The 18612-nt window shown below is 35.4% G+C and overlaps 1 long non-coding RNA gene across 1 annotated transcript in view; it reads left to right on the forward strand.

Moving 5' to 3' along the window:
• Positions 1–14586, forward strand: part of LOC129491696 (uncharacterized) — a 30809-nt gene extending 16223 nt beyond the window's left edge. Inside the window, exon 3 of the long non-coding RNA XR_008660593.2 lies at positions 14570–14586. This is a non-coding gene — a long non-coding RNA (uncharacterized lncRNA). The remainder of the gene's footprint in view (positions 1–14569) is intronic.
• Positions 14587–18612: the final 4026 nt, after the last annotated feature.

The following is an 18612-nucleotide window of genomic DNA, read 5'->3' on the forward strand; positions in this document are numbered from 1 at the left end:
TACTGTGTGGAAAACCACACAAGTTTTCAGATTAGCCTTTGAGTACTACACAAAGAAGAGCAGAACAGCACTGCAAAGACTGAAAACTAAATTAACATTGTAACCACAAAAGTAGGCCAGAGCATATATGCTAATCCTAAACAAGGTAATGCCCAATAAAACAGAACTTTTAAAGAGGATCTAGAGTCTAATAACATAATACCAGAAACTTCTAGGATACATTTGAAAAGCATTGTAATATCAACAACCAGAACAATCACACTAGAATTATAGAATTAGCAATTCATAGATACCAAGGCCAAACGGACACAGTTATCAAAATTATCTGACAGAATTCCAGTGCAACTATCCAAAAACACTTCAGTGAGCAATTACAAACACTCTTGAAATAGAAAGTTTCAATGAAAGAAGATTTTTTTAAAAGAACTGAATGAAAATTACAAAATAGAAAAATACAAAGACCAACATAAACATTTCACTGGATGTACTCAATAACAGAATAGAGATAACAGGGGAAAGAATCAATAAATCTGAAGACTAATCAATAAAAAATTACCCAATTTGAGCAAAAGAGAGAAAATAGACTGAAAACAAAACATGAACAGAGCTTTGGGACCATGTAGACAATACAGAAGATCTAAAACTTATGTCATGGAGGTCCCAGAAGGAGAGGATAAAAAGGGTCAGGCTGAAAAACTGTTTGATAAAGTCATGGCTAAAAATTTACCAAACTTGACAAGAAGAAAAACTCTATATGTTCAATAAGATTAATGAGTCCACACAAGTTTTCAGACTAGCCTTTGAGTACCACACAAAGAAGAGCAGAACAGCACCGCAAAGACTCTGAAAACGCATAGAAATAAACTCATAGAATAAACTCATAGAAATCAATATTAAGACACATTATACTCAGACTGAAAACAAAAAAATTCTTGAAAACTGCTACAGTAATATGGCCTATGAGGCAACAATGAATCAAATGACAGCAGATCTCCTCTGAAACCATGGAAGCCAGAAGGAAGTGGCAAAACTTGCTTTAAGAGCTGAAAGGAAATAACTTCAATCCAGAACAAATTTCTATATACCTCAAGAAAGAAGGAAAAATGAAGACATTTTCAGATGACAAAATTAAGATAATTTGTTGCCAGATGACCCAACCCAAGTAAACGGTTAGTAGGTCTGCAATTAGAAAGGGAATGATAACAGAAGCAACTTGGTACATCAGAGGAGAAAAAATAATATTAGAATGGGAAAAATAGGAATAAATATAAGACAGTATTCTCATCTTGAGTTTATAAGTCTTTAAAGACTGTTGAAGACTTAAAGCTGCACTTCCAAATACAGAAGCCACTTATGATTTGCAGCAATATAACATTTGAAATGCAGATACTCTGAGTAGAGATATACTTTAAGTCTAAAATATACACTCAATTTCAAAGACTTAATGCAAAAAAACTGTAATGTATTTCATTAACAGTTTTGTTGATTATGTATTGAGACAATATTTTTGACAGATTAGATTAAATGAAATGTTACTGAAATTGAAATTAACTTTACCTGTTTCTATCTCATTTTCTACTAATATATGTGGCTCCCATTTGTGACTTGTATTAAGTGTTTATTGTGTCATGTGCAGTTGCTGGATTAGGTGGACAGGTGTCAGAATGAGCTTGAGAAGTCTGAGGACGAGTAACTCCCAGACTAGTTAATCTGCTGCTGAGAGAAGAATAGGCACTTCTGCACTGGGCTGGGTCTGTCTCAGGATTGTCCGGACAAAGGATATGGGCATATTTCCAAGAGACCAGATGTAGGCCCAATGTGAGAGACAGCCTGGTGAGCTTGCACTGAATCTTGCCCAGGAATTCCACTCAGAGGGGCAATGGGACCCCAACAGTGAGAGAGAGTTTATGTGGCAGTCAAACACTGAGAACCAGGGAGAAGAAGATAGCAGGAGAGTGAGGGTATTACCTAGTCAAGGGAATTGTAGGAGAAGATTCTCATTGAGCCATTGGGATCATGCAGATCAGTCTCCAAAGAACCCACAAGCATATCCCATGAGGGAAAAGTTAGCTTTAAATGCCTACCTGCTCAAAGAGCGCATTTCATCTCTGAACAGTATTAGTCAAATGTCTAACTCCTTTCTTTTTGTCCTCTCCTTTCCCATGCCACTTAGGGGTCAGACACTACAACTGACAAGATGAAGAAGGGGCACAGAATGCCAATTGGAGAAACAGCAGACAACACCCCTCTTTCCTGCTTGCATTGGCTAGCCTTACCACAAGCACAAGCTGAGAAAGGGGGTGTATTATTCTGTTTTCATACTGCTATAAAGAACTACCTGAGATTGGGTAATTTATGAAGAAAAGACATTTAATTGACTCACAGTTCCTCAGGCTGTACAGAAGCATGGCTGGGAGGCCTCAGGAAACTTACAATCATGTCAGAACATAAAGGGGAAGTAAGCACATCTTACCATGGTGGAGCAGGGGATTGAGAGACAGAGAGACAGAGAGAGACCAAGGCTGCTACACACTTTTAACCCATCAGATCTCATCGGATCTGGTGAGAACTCTATCACAAGACAGCCCTGGGGCGATGGTGCTAAACCACTGGAACCCCCCACCATGACCCAATCACCTCCCACCAGGCCCCACCTTCAATAAGTGGGGATTACAATTCGAAGTGAGATTTGGGTGGGGACACAGAGTCTAACCATATCGGGGGCATAGTTAGTATTTTAAATGAGCTTAAAATGTTGAATATTACCATGGACTGAAAATATTAATTACTGTTTGGAGATGTCATCATCTGAAGTGACTAGGTAAGCCTGAAGATTCGCCCTAAATTTCATCCAAGAAAAGAACTATGACTAGGGGAAAAATTAATAATCAGAACAAATAAAAAGAGGAGAAAACAAGAATAAACATACTTCGTGCTTACATCCCACTAGACATGCTTGATCCACACATGGCAGCTATATTGAGAAGAAAGAGGAAAGACTAGAGGGGAAGCTGTTCACCTATACAGCAGTAGTATTTGAAGAAGCAGTAATGAGATTACTAGTGGTTTTTATTTTCCTATTCTCTGATAGGATTTTTTTTTATCTTATAACCTAATGGGATTCACACTTTAAGATTTCTTGTGCCTCCGGATCAAAACAAAATGCCTCTCTTCAGTTAATATACAACTTTCTCTCAGAAAGATGGAATGGTTTCTTACTAAGAGCTGTTGCATGCCTACAAAATATTCAGATGCATTCAAACTACAGTTTATTCTTTAACATTTCAACACAATATATTAAACATCATTTTTACTATTATATATTTTGAAATTTTTAAGTTGCATTTAACAAAAAAAATCATTTATGGTGTGTTTAAAATGGTTTGTTTTTAGTCTAAAGTTAATGTGGTAGAGTCAGAGATCTTAGGGTTGGTCACTGGAGATAACAGGATATTGGTACATGCACAGAAATAGTGCTTCATAGGTCCTCATTCATATTTCTTAACTTCACTTAAAAACCTTCTATACACACACATACATACAATATTTTATATATTCCACACCTTTTTTGTTCATAAAATTATGTATTTTTGGGAAATTTACTACAGAAATACATAGTTTATAATATCATTTGTTATCTTTCAGTGACTTTTTCAATAAGTTTTTCTATAAGAAATCTTTAATTTTTTATTACATATATTTAAGGGCATGCATTCCCGGACAATCAGAATGATTTAACTCAAAACTTTAGTTATAATTTTTTTTTTTTTTTTGAGATGTAGTCTCGCTCTGTCACCCAGGCTGGAGTGCAGTGGCGCGATCTTGGCTCACTGCAAGTTCTGCCTCCTGGGTTCACGCCACTCTTCTGCCTCAGCCTCCCGAGTAGCTGGGACTACAGGTGCCCACCACCACGCCCACCTAATTTTTTTTTTTTTTTTGTATTTTTAGTAGAGACAGGGTTTCACCGTGTAAGCCAGGATGGTCTTGATCTCCTGACCTCGTGATCCGCCCACCTCAGCCTCCCAAAGTGCTGGGATTACAGGCGTGAGCCACCATGCCTGGTGACAATATTTTTTAATTTATAAAAATGCCCAAACTCCTTCAGAGGAGCATTGGAATTTAATTAATCACTTGACTCATGAGAATATAAAGTGTTAGATCAGTGTGAAGATTTTTTTGTTCCAGTTTTTTCTTTCACCAGAGTACAGAGCTGTGAATTAATTTCTACTTCACCCTCATAAAGAAAAATCTTTCTAATGTAAATAAGTATTACAAGAGATTATTTGAAGTGTCAGTGCAATAATTTTGCAGTCTGGGTGATGGTGAGTGTGCAATTGAATGCCACGAGAGAAAAGATGTATAGAGAAACTTTCTTTATCTTCTTCATGTTGTTTTCATGTATCAGATGGGATCTGGTAGCTAAAACAGAGAAGTATGACTGAACTAGTAGAAAAACAAATCAAGTATTATAAGAAGCTGATATGTTTACATTGAAAAAAGTAATACAAATACGTATGTGCATGGATGTGTATGTACGTATATATGTGAAGAGAGAGACAAAGACACACACACACAGGGAATACCAGGAGTGTTGTAGACAGAATTCCAAGACGGCCTCCAAGTTTCTTGTTCTCTGCTATATTTGCCATGTATATGTTTTTCTCTTGAGTGTGGCCAGGGCTTATGAATATGAGGGGATACTCCATTTCCTTGATTAGATTACATAAGACATGATCATGGCAAACTTGAGAGATTAGTTCTCTTGATGACTTTTTAAAAAATAAATTGTGATGCTATGAGAAGGCCAAGGCCTAGGCTAGCCAAGGCTAGGACCAGAGGGAAGCCTCAGGGAACTGAGAATGATCCCAGAGCTGAGCTACTTTCTGCAGCCTCTACAGAAAGCATATTTTCTAGCTGTTTCCAGCTTCCAGAGGACACCTGCATTCTTTGGTTAGTGGCCCCTTCCCCCATCTTCACACCCAGCAAGTATGGTTCAAGTACTTCTCATATCAAAGCACTCACTTCTAATTTCCTCCACATTTAAAAATTATTGTGATAATATTGGACCCAATGGAATAATCCAAGAAAATCTACCTTTCTTAAAGTCAGCAGATGAGCAACTTTAAATCTATCTGCTACTTTAATTTCTACAGATTTGCCATGTAATGTAACATATTCTTAAATTCTAAAACCATGGACATCCTTGGGGAGCCATTATTCTGGCTGTCAAATACCTCAACCAAAAATGGGCATTAGGGTAATTATATAAAGACAATACAAACATTTCAATTTTAGGAGTTTATTCTAAAAATCTTAATTATACTGGTCTAATTCACATTTAGAACATTTGCAGTTATTAAAACACAACAATGCTAAACATCCTTTATATCTTTCTATGTCATTTCTCCTACATGGTAAAGGTTTTTTTCAAAATAAGTTAAACCAATATTATAAATACAAATGTTAATACACACCTTAATAAAGACATAAAATATATTCAAAAGTAATATATTAAATTAGTATTTATTTGACATTATTATCTTCCAATTAATTGTGTACTTTAGTAAAAGAGCCAAAAGCCTCTCCTTATTACTCAGGATAATCAGGCATGTTGGCAGATTCATGTTATATTAAAAACTTCCTTTTTATTTTATGGAAAATTAATGTTATTATGAAATAGCAAGATTAGCTCTCTGAATGAAAATCCAAATACAATATTAATATAAATATGTTAAGATAAAATATTTATAGAAAAAGGATAGGGATAAACTGTATGGTCTCACTTCATTATTCCTTAAACCCATTCCAATTAAAAAAACTACAAGTCAATTCTGCTTATAAATGCCACTAATGATATTCATTATATTACAAAACTATAAATCCACTTTTTCCAGAGCCTGGTGAAAATTCTTTTTCAGTTAGTATTATTGAATTACAGACTCATGATCTCTTAGTAAAGTTATTTTGTCTGTCTGTCTCTGTTCACCAATTTAACTGTGCTCACCATCTATCATGGGCAACGCTCCTCTTGTTCAGAGAATGAGTCATAATAAATACGTTTATGAAATAAGCAAATACATTCCTTGGTGAAAACAAATTGTACTATGGGGTCTTTTGCTCTAAATAAAGAAAAGTTTTACCTCGAGGAAAGAAATACGTAAAATCAGCTCAACAAATCCTTGTGCTCTCAGCCATAGGCAAACAAAAAAATATGTATCAATCTTTGGGGGTTATGTAAATAATATATAATACTTGAAATATTATCAGACAAATGAAATTTACTTTAGATTGTATAAACTAGATGGGAGGTGGTATGGAATTCATTATAATTTAAAATATAGACATTAGCTTAGAAGAGGACAAATACGTACACTAAGACTGACGAGATCACTGTAATCAATGCTGTAATTTACAGTCTGATGAATGTGGCAATTTTTTGTTTGCATATTTGTTAGTTGCTTTTTTGTTCATTTTAAATACTGCATTATGCCTTATAATGCAAATTTGGGATTTGAAAATACTTTAAGAGATGGTGTCAAAGGCCTTTTAAACCTACAGTATGACCAAATTAAACAATGTTGTAGTGTTATAGTTCTCAGAGAAATTACTCTACAGGCTCCTCTTATATTCAACAACTATTGTGCTTGAACAGTGTATTGAAGACGACAAGACCAAGAATCCCTACTGATGCTCCCACTTTAGAGTGGGTGGATTTATCAGTGAAGTTAAGGGCAAATATTCTTTCAAGATTCTCCTGCTAAAAAATCAACACAGAAAAATCAGTAGCATTTCTGAAAAAGAAATCAAGAAAGCAATCCCACTTGCAATAGCATCAAAAATAAAATATATAGGAATAAATTTAAATAAAAATACATGGGAATACATTTAAATAAAGAGATGAAAGATATTTACATAAAAATTATGAAACATTGATGAAATAAAGACAAATATAACCTGTGTTCATATATTTCAATAATTAAAATTTTTAATACATGCATACTACCCAAAACGATATATGAACTTAATGCAATTTCTATCAAAATTCCAATGACATTTTTCACAGAAATAGAAAAAGTGATACTAAAATTCATGTGGAAACACAAAAGATGTCAAATAGCTAAAGCAAAAAGCACAAAGTTTGAGGCATTATACTACCTGGATCTCAAAATCTACTGGAAAGCTGTAGTAATCAAAACAGTATGATATTGGCATTAAAACAGAACATAGATTAATGGACCAGAATAGAGAGCTCAGAAATAAACTCAGGGATATACAATCAACTAATTTTTGATAACAGCACCAAGGAGACACCATGGGGAAAGGATAGTTTTTTTCAATAAATGGTGTAGGGAAAATTGGATATTCACATGCAAAAGAACGAAATTCGACCCTTGTCTTACAACGTATGCAAAAATCAACTCAAAATGGATTAAAAACTAAATGGAAGACCAGAAACCATAAAACTCTGGAAGAAAACAGGGGAAAAGCTCCTTGACACTGGTATTGGCAACGCTTTTTTGGATGGGACACAAAAAGCACAGGCAATCAAACAAAAATAAACAAGTGAGACTACATCAAACTATAAAGCTTCTGTGCAGCAAAGGAAATAAAATGAAAAGGCAATCTGGATTGGGAGAAAATAATTGCAACCATTTATCTAATAAGAGTTTAATATACACAATATAGAAGGAACTCACACAACTCAATGGCAAACAAAACAACCCAATTTAAAAATGAGCAATGAACCTGAATAGACATTTCTCCAAAGACGGTTGGCAAGGGTGCAGAGAAAAGGGAACACTCGTGTAATGTTGGGAACGTAGATTAGTGTAACTATTGTGGACAACAATACGACGGTTCCTAAAGAAATTAAAAATAGAACTATCGTATAATTAAGCAATCTTTCTTTTGGGCATATTCCCAAATAAAGTGAAATCACTGCCTCATAAACAGATCTTCACTCCTATGTTCATTGCAGCATTTTTCACAATAGCCAAGATATGAAAAAATTTTCAGTGTCCATCTACAGATGAATGCATGAAGAAATTGTGGTATATGCATACAATGAAATTTTATTTAGTCTTAAAAGAGGAGATTCTGCTGTTTGCAGCAACGTGGATAAACCTAGAAAGCATTATGCTAAGTTAAATAAGCCAGACACAGAAAAAGAATCAAACATGGAATCTTTAAAAAAAATTGAATACATGGAAACAGAATCAAGCTGAGGCTACTAGGATTGGGAGAAATAGCAAGACGCAGGACAAAAGGTACAGAGTTGCAGTTTTGTAGAAGAAATGTCTAGAGTTCTAACAAATACCATGAGAAGTATAGTTAATAATATTGTGATTGTAATGATAATTGGCCAAGAGAGTAGATTGTTAGGCACTCTTACCACACAAAAAAAGGAAAGAAAAATAAAAGTAGTTATGTGAGATCGTGGGTATGTTAATTTGCTTGACAGTAGCAATCGCTTGACTATACATATGTATATCAAGGAAAGAATATCAAAACATCATGTTGTGTACATTAAACATATACAGGAAGAATTATTTAACTAGTTAATTAAAATATAATACAGAATTTCCTGCATATACCTAGGTATACAGTTCTGTAAAATTAAGATAGTTGGAAAATTCTGAGTCAAGTAGCACTTTGAAGTGCTCCCAAGAAATTTAGTTATCTAGAAATCTAGAGTTTTACCAGAGTCCTCTGTAAATCTCAAACATATGTAATGGCATCCCAACTACAGGCAAGTTCCTATGGTTTAGAGTTCACAAGAAACTCCTGGGACAAAAATAACATAAAATAAAAGTGAAATAAAATGAAATAAAAATGAAGTCATAGTCTACTTTACCTCTTCTCATTGTGTTCCCAGAAGTGGGAGAGAGTTCATAAACACAATTTCCAATCCCACTTCAGTTATTATGAATTACCAAATGCCACAAGTTGACAATGCGCACTAAATGAAAAGTGTGTACAAAAGAATGCCTGGTTTGTGGTTATTGTACAAGATGAATGTTCAGTAAATGCTTGGAATTTAAAGCAAAATATACTATATTCTGATCATGTATATAACAATATTGCTCTAATATACCTCATAATGACATATAATTGGATTAAAAATGGTTAGCCTAAAATCTCTGTCATAAAATATCAACAGTATTACATAAAATATGCTTAATGTTTGCTATGTACTGAATTGTGTCTCTCCCTGCTAAATTTATATGTTGAGGTCCAATGTGAGCATATTTGTAGGTAGGGCCTTTAAGGATACAATTAAGGTTAAATAAGGTCACAAATGTGGGGCTCTGTCCATAGGATTAGTGTCCTTGTAAGAAGAAACACCAGAGATCTCACTCATTCACTCTTCATGCACACTCAGAGGAACAGCCATGCAAAGACACAGCAAGCAGGAGGCCATCTGAAAGCCAGGAAGGGAGCCCTCACCAAAACTGAACCCTGCTGAAACTTGATCTGGAACTTCTAGCCTCCAGAACTGTGAGAAATAAATTTGTGTTGTTTTGCTACGGCAGCCCAAGCAGACTAGTGGAGTGTTGCAACTCATACATGCTATTTTCCTTCCTGGAAAGAAATTAATCTATTTCATCTCATTACTTGGCTATTTAGACTAAGAACACACACACACACACGTGCCTGTTTCTAATTTTTCTTTATCAGTTAAATCACTGTTTAATTCCACTTTGGATATTATTTTTATATCATCCTTGTATGGGCTTTTTTATAACCTATGTCTTGGGATTTCCAATTTCATGTACTTAAAACTGTATGAGTGACTCTTTCTTATCTAATTTTCCCAAAGCAGACCTACATCTTTTGCCAACAGTGCCAAATATCTCCAGAGAAACCTCTTACAAAATCCCTTTGACTCAGGCACAATGCCCTTTAGGCTTCTCAGGGACTTTCTGAAATCCACAGATTATTTGCTTGTGTTACTTCCTGTGATTTCTTGTATAGTAGGACTTTACAAGATAGTTGCTAAATCAATGAATAGCAAAGGGGTACACTTCTTCACCCCTGTTTTGCTGCTTAGGCGCTTGAGATGATGGGCTGAGCCTGCCTGACTCTGACCATACACTTGCCTTGTTTATGATGCTCATCCCCTTGAGACCTCAAGAGTTGACCTGGAGACTGCATAGTGGCTTGAGACAGTGGAACCAACTGGCTATCCAAGAACCAAGAGGTTTTTTTGGCCAGAGTTTAGGACAGAAATCCCTACAGCAGGGCTCCAGAGAGTCCATACTCAGATCTAAAAAAACTGTTAGTAGGATACTTGTATATTAGATGTCCATTCACCAAGTTGTCTGAGAACACTTTCTGCAAATGTGGCAGACAGTGACAAAGATTTCAAAAGTTTGTACAGCTATGGAGAAGATTATAAACACCTTAGGAACACCCTTCTCCCATATTACCAGTCATAGAGTAATCAGTTGCCCAGTCTTAGGAGAGAGATTAACAAACCTCTAAATCGACACATTTAACGGTGCAGATCCAATGCCAAGTATATAAAATTAAGACCCAAGATCTTGTTATAAGTGACTGTGTCTGTCTCTCTGTGTGTGTGTGTACATGTGTGTGTTTGCACGTACTTGGCTTTGTTTTTCTGTACAGCTATCATTCATTGACGAATGAGGAACTCAGTAAAACACAGAAGTACTCTAAGTGTTTAAGAATGTGAAGGACAAACTCCCCACTTTTCTCTCTATTAATAAAGTGGTTTCATTTGTTTCACTAATTTGAAGTCTACGGTTTACCAGTAATGTTATGATAAAAACTTTCAAGCACCTGTCACAAAAAATATGATCTTCCACCACAACTTCTGATGCTGGTGCTTAAAAGTTATGAACCCATGAATGGAACACTGTGTGTGTTCAACTTCTGGGTTGGTTGGATTTAGGGAACGAGAATCCAGAAATCTTTCATTGTTAAAGGAAGACATTCATTTGGATATAACCATATAATAGAATATGTCACTTTAATGACATGATGACCTCTTTCTAGCATATACATGAGCAGGGGAAATCAGAAACTAATATGACATATCCTATGATATTAAAGAAGGAGAGATGAAGTTAAAGAAAAGGCACAACTGAGTCAAAATACAGTCATGCATGAGAATACAGGTTTCTTCTATGGATGAAAAGGCAGAAGTAAGAACAGGGAAAAGTTAATCAGGTCACTGCATAGGTATACAGCCATTTCTGGTTATGCAAGGTTCTGCCATGAGTTTGTGCAAAAAATGAGGCAACTCCATTTACGCATGTATATCTGCAACAAAATGAGTATGGAGAGAGAAGCACCAACTGCAATAGAAAACATCACTCACTTATTGAACCAAGAAATATTTATCATGTACTTTTTAGATGCCAATTTCTGTTGTGTTGTTCAATATGGTAGCCATGACCTGTGTTGTCCAATGTGGTAGCCATAAGCCAAGTGTGGTTATTAAAATTAAATTAAAAATACAATTTCTCAGTATTACTAACTGCATTTCAAGTGCTCAGTTGGCATATGTAGCTAATAATGCCTTATTGGAAAGCATATACATAGAACATGATCACTGCAGACTTCTATTGGACAGTCCTAGTCTCCAAATAGGGATACAGCAGTGACCATATCATAGTTCCTTTCTCCACAGAGGTTACACTATCACTGAGGAAACAAACAAGAAAGTTTAATATTTGATGGTGGTAAATCCTGTGGTCAAAGAGTATATGATATGTCATGGAGGATGGTTGGGGGTCAGGGAGAGATGTGTTACTTTACAAAGAAAAATCAGGGAAGGCCTCTCTGATAAAGTGACACTTGAGCCAAAACCTTCAAGAAGTGTGGTCACCCCACAGAATATCCTGGGGAGGAATAGGCAGGAGCAATAAGTACAAGGGCCATGATAAAATAATGCAGTAGTGGGAGCACCAGCTTTAGCTTTCCCAAATGCTTGAAACTCTTTAATACAAGATAACTCTTAAGAGGCACAGGACTTTCTCAAAGGTAGGAAAGATCTGCTTGCATATATCTCAAAATATTTAGCAATGTGGAAAAGAAATAGGGATGATACGAAAGGTTTTGCTTGCATGTAACTGCAATAATTATAACTTAGTCAACTTTTATTGCTCTCAGATAAGTAGATTTTACAAGGAAGGTATGGTAACAACCACACTGCCCAGAGAATTGCCTACTGGGGTACACCCCACATGTCTCTAAAACAATTGCTCCATTCTTGTTGTAGGGTCATGTATTCAGAGCATATCCCTGAGTTTATTTGTGCATTGCATATATTTCTATATGACAAGCCTATAAAATAGAGCATCCCAGCCAGATCAAAAGAAATGTAGTTGAGTAAACCAATGATAGCTCAAAATCTGATGGAATCTCAGGAACTAAGGTAATTAAACTATGTGGGGAATAAGTCTTGAGCTCTCGGCACTATCAAGAGCTTGGGAACTCAGATCAGAAGATACAATTAGCTGCCTTTGCAAACACATTGTTAGAAGGCAAAGAATAATAGACTTAAATCAGTTTTGTATTCTGAATTACAATCTTGCTCTTACATTAATGGACCAATAACCATGTCAAAGTCATAGATGATTCTGAGATTAAATGCTATGAGGTTTAAAAAGATCTTCATGCTCTCAGTAGTGCCATGGATCGGATGCTAATGATACAAGGTCACATTAAGAAAGGGCAATTGGAAGGCGCCTGTTTGCTAATAAAGACCTATTGAAGTCATATACAATCAAGACAGACTTTGATTCTGAACATAAACAGCAAACAGAATATTTCATAGTGGAGGTAAAAAATTGAGTCTAGTTTCCAAAACAGCAAAAGTCAAGATTATTGTCAGAGCATCCTGTGTTGGTGATGCAATCCCTGAGTGGGCAAGAATGACCTCATTATGTGGTATATTTTGGGCATTGTTCAGAGCCTCGTTCCCCCATCCACCCAAAGATTCTGTGAGCTACTTAGAATTCTTTAGTAAATTACATTTCCACTTGAGTTAGCTAGAGTTGATTTCTGTTGTTTTCAATAAAGATCCTTGACTGACATTTTGCTCTCATATAGTCAGAGGATTCATCACTTCCAATAGATACGGAACAGATCAGTGATAGAAGGAAAGGGTTCGAGCTAAAATTTAAAGGAAAACAACTCTCTTGAAAAAATCATGGTTACTGTTTTCCTCCAATTATGCTGGGTTTTAAAATTTTGAATGGGAAACACTTTTAAAAGGGGCCTGTAGAGACATAATGGCAAGTTATGGTGAAAAGATTAATAGTAGTGTATCCTTTTTGTTTTTACCAAGTGCCTTTATTCTTTTAGTCATGTAACATATTAAAATGTGAAGAATTTTATTGTATATTCACATTCTTATTCATCCTGAAACTCCTGCCAATGTTGTATAATAAATGCTTTGTTTTAGGTTTGAACATGAGTAGAGTTCAGAGTCTTATGTATAGTGGGAACACAAGATGCCAATGTACTTAAAGCTTTTATAATTTAAGGGAAGTCTAGTAAATTCTTGATCTTTACATCATTAGTCATTTACAAGGGAGCTTGAATCAGATGACAATACCTGTCTCTAAGGAGCTACAAGAACTTGGCAGGTATTAACTTATTCATGTTCTCACTGATTTTAGTGTGATATTAACATACTCATTTTAACATCAGTGTAACTAAAGGACAGGAAAATGAAACATTAGTGTAAAGTCACACTTACACATACTGCCAGAAATCATGTCTACTCTTAAAGCTCATAAAGAAAATAACAACTAAAAAGTTAATCTCTTCTTTAGTGTCCTCCTTATTATGAGTGTGCATAATGGTAAGAATGAAAATCGTATGCTTTAAAAACTTGAATTTTATTCTACTAAATTTTTCTCTTGATGACTGAATTACAAGCGTAATGCCCAGTTTTATATGTCAACTTGACTGGGCTAAGCAATACTCAGCTGGTGAAACGTTATTTCTGGGTGTGTCTGCAAGGATGTTTCTGGAAGGCATTAGCCTTTGATTAATTAAACTGAGTAAAGAAGATCCTCCCTCAGTGGGCATAATCCAACCAGTGAGAGACCCAATAAAGCAAAAAGGCAGTGGAAGGGAAACTTCTCTCTCTCTTTTTGAGCTAGGCCATCCATCTTCTGCACTTGAGTTCCTGGTTTGCAGCCTTTAGGCTTGAACTTAAATGCACTATAAGTTTTCCTGTTTCTCCAGCTTGCAGAATATCTTGGGACCTCTTGGCCTCCATAATCACATGAGCCAATTTCCATAACAAATATCCTCTTATATGTATCTCTTTATATCCTGTCGGTTCTGTTTCTCTGGAGAACTCTGATAATACAATGAGACTCTTCAGAACATGTCAATCTCACAGTTAATTTTAAGTTTTTGAGGTTTTAAGTAGGCCCCTTGAGATTTCAGCACCCCAGCATTTTTAGTCACTGAAATCATGAAAATTCTGACTAGGCCCTTGCTTGCCTACACAAAAGCCAACATCCCTTGTTCCCACAAACTAAAAAATTACAAACTGCTGATGCACTATTTCTTTGTCAAGCAGGAGGAGATAGCTTCAGGGTCACAAGAAAATTTTGCAGAAGGAATGAATGTCTTTATGCCTTTAAGGACATTGCAATCAAACTGCTGACGCCCGGAAGTCTGGTTGTTCAAGATGTTATCTGAGACTGAAGAAACACAGAGTTTTCCCTTGGTTCCTGGCAACTCCCCCTCTCTTATTCTCTAGCTGCATAAAATCTCCCTGCTGATTTTTGTTGTTGTTGTTGTTAAGATGGATTTGAGAGTTCTTGCCCTCCTGCCTTCTCACTTTGGCCAAATCGAATGAACCTTTCACATCTGCAACCACCTGTGTGTCGGTATTTGGTGTCAACTGCACATCAGGTACATAAGCCTCAACTTGGGCTTCTATAACAAAGTCACAAACTATTACTGCATTTATTCATCATCTTGTCCCATAATCTACCTTTCCATCATCCATGAAGACTAGAACTCAATAGATAGTCCAATAAGGTCCAGACATTCTGATTTGGTTCCCTGTCTTCTTGCTTATTCTAATACATGATACAGCTAGTGCACAAAGCTAAATGTCTTCTTTAAGCTTGCATAAAATGCATGGCTCAGTGATTGGAGTGCTGTCCCCCCACCCCCACCCCCGCCGCCCCTTACATCCACAACCAATTCTAAGCAGTTAATTCTTCATTTTATTTTAATGACCTATCCCAGATAAAAAGCTAAAGACACTTCATTCAGCACCATATAAGAATTAAAATAAAAAGGAAAATACTTGTTTATTTGTTTTATTTAAGGCCTTAATGCTTTGATGAAAAGCTGTAGCAAACAAAAAATTCAGCATGAAATTTCAGGTGGGTGATGTGTGTGATTGAAGGGGTTGGGCTGCAGGAAGAAACATGAAGAGAATACTGAAGGAAAGTGGATGATAGTAGTAGCAGTTTAGAGCTAAGATCTCTTCTGACAATTTTCCTCACTGTCAGAAGTCAACAGAGTCCTGAATAAGTAATACAAGGTCATTCCAACAATTTTAGTTTGAAACTCAAGGCGAAGCAGAGAGAGCTGCCTTGTGTCTAGAGTTTGGCTGGAGGGTCCTCAGAGTCTACTAAACGTGACAGCCAGCCAAATCCCCTGTATCAGAGGAGGGCAGAAGCAATAGACCAGAAACAAAACCCTATGGTCCAGGGTTTGAGAATCATGCACAGTAGTTTTGTGCCAGAGAGTGTGGAGAAGGGAAGGACAAAACAGTAGTTCGCACATTCAACAAATTTTACAGGAAGACATCAAAATTAGTCATTATCCTGTAAATGGGACATCTTTGCATTAAGTGAAGCTTGTGGTTTGTTAGATTTTTTTCCTCTCTTTTTTTTTGTTTTTTTTTTCCAATTTTGGTACTTAATAAAATTCTGCTACATTTACACTACAACAAAACAAAGGAGTGAATTAACCTTTCACAGTTTCACAGAGCTTATATTTGGAATATTAGTAATTTTCTCTTCTTCAGAGATGGCCAATATGTAATCCAAAAGAATGGATGGTGGAAAGTTGAAAGAACTCAGTTGTGATATGCAGATGACCTTAGGAGTTTCAGAAATTTCAGTGCATGTGTTACTGCTAAGGAGATAAGGAAAGGTCACGTCAATTAAAGTATTTTTAAGACCCTTTTTACCATGCAGCTGTTGATCTTCTGATGTAGTTACATTTCCTAATTGTCCCAAATAGCCTCTGGGTTTCACTGAATATCAACAGAAGGATCTCATTTATCACTCCCTAATCCAAACCATAATTCATGTTTTCAGTTTTTCACCCTCTTCCTATACTCATCTTCTTGGACAAAGGACTTCTCCCCTTGAGGCTATTCCATCTAGTGATCACTCCCTACATCACTTATGATCTTTCATAATCAATCATATCAACAATGGGGAAGTCACTCATCACTAGGTTCTTTATGTTTCCATCATGATTGCCCATGGGAACTTAATGCCTGCTCTAAGGCTATGCAGGTCAACATCAATGACTTGTTCTTTGGAAGGCCATATAGCCATTTTGACATGGAATAATTTGGCAACTCTTGCCCAAAGAATCACATCTTAGTAATTAGAAAGAGGTATAGACATACCTAATATTTAAACCTACAGAGATACCTCTGGATGCAAGGTCAGTTCTCTATTTCTTAAATTGTTTTACTCATCTCTCTCCCCTACTTTTTTTTAAACTGCATAGATGTCTAGTTTTCTCTACAGAGACACGAGTCCAGTCAGTTCACCTCAAATATTTCTCAATTTACTCCCATTAAATATGGAAGTATGTGGGCTTTTCCTGTGGGATAATAAATGTACTTGAAAATACTTCATGTCTAATCCTGAATTGAGACTGCAGAGCAATGTGGAAAAAGCATGTCCTTTAGATCTTGTTTGAATCTTTGCTCTGCTAGTTACTACATACGCAGCTAAGGACAAGAGCTTCACTTTTCCAAGCCTCAGTTTCTTTAATATAAAAGATGATAATCAATTTTTAGAGTAGTGAGAATTCTGTGAGATAATGTACACAGAGCACTTATCCCATATTTTTTAAGTTTAAAATTTTATTGTTATTTCTGTAAAAATGATACATTTTCAGAGTACTTTCTTTATGTGGTATTCTAAAATATTAAGGTTCCAATAGCCCAACGTCTAATTAAAGGGATAGCAGTCAGGTTATAATACAAATTATTGTACAAATGTACAGAGTTTGGTTCAATTATTGATCAACTCAGGTCTACAAAATTTGAAAATTAAATAATTTTAACTGTGCAAACTGACATCCAATATAATCACTGATTTTTTTAAGTAACAGCAAAATTCTACATTTTAAATAATGGATTGGCACCATCACATTTCTTTACTCAAGAAATTTCACAAGGAAGTATGTATTACTGACAGCATTTTCAGAAAATATACAGCGTTTTCAGAGCCCCTGACTTAAAATGGTTTAAGTTTTTTTTCTTTTTGCTGGACTTTTCAGGGTAATAAATACATTATCGGTTTATAATATTTATGACTTATGATAGGATTATCAGATATGACCCCATTATAGTCAAGAAGCATCTATATAAAGAAACATCTTTTTCCTTATAGTTTTAAAGTGTCTTATGTTGGCACCAGGCTAGATGGCTGTGGCTTCAGAATAATTTTTTAATCTTCCCAAACCCTCCCATTAAAAACAAAGCAACTAAGATAACAAGACATAGAATAAACAAACAAAAACCAAAAAAGCCCACTAGCAAAAGAAATAAAAAAGTGGAAATCAATAAAGTAGAAAAATAACAGAGAAAACAGTAAAACCAAAGTTTGCTTATCAAGAAGATGAATAAAATTGACAGACCTTAAGTAGACTAATAAGGAAAATAAAGAAAATTCATATTAAGAAAATTAGGAAGGAAAAAGTGTACATTACAATTGACCTTACAGAACTAAAAAGAATTATAAGGAATACCATAAACAATTATATGCCAACAATTAGACAAAAACACAAAATGGATACATTACTAGAAAGATACAAACTACCAAAGTGACTCAAAAAGAAACAGAATACATGAATAGACCTATGTAAGTAAAGAGAATGAATTAATAATGAAATATTTTTTACTGCAAAGAAAATCCCAGGCCCAGATAGATAGCTTCACTGGCTAATTTTATCAATCATTTAAAGAAAAATTGTGACCAATACTTTACAAACTCTTCCAAAAATAGATGAGAGTAGAACCTTTCCTACTCATTCTATGAGGTCAGTATTTTCATGATAGAAAAATCAGATATCACAAGAAAACAAACAATTACAGATCAGTATCCTTTATGAATAAAGACAGAAAAATACTCAACAAAATAATAGGAAACCAAATCCAGAAACATTAAAACGTATTATACACCGTGACCAACTGGGATTTATCTCAGAAATGCAAGGTTGTTTTAACATTAAAAAATCAATTAACATAATATATTAATAGAAAACAGGGCAAAAACAGATACTCATCTCTATAAACAAAAGATGGATATTTGACAAAATCTCACATGCTTTCATGATAAAACACTCAACAAA

The sequence above is a fragment of the Symphalangus syndactylus genome, chromosome 10, assembly GCF_028878055.3.
Source record: "Symphalangus syndactylus isolate Jambi chromosome 10, NHGRI_mSymSyn1-v2.1_pri, whole genome shotgun sequence".
Lineage (NCBI taxonomy): Eukaryota > Metazoa > Chordata > Mammalia > Primates > Hylobatidae > Symphalangus > Symphalangus syndactylus.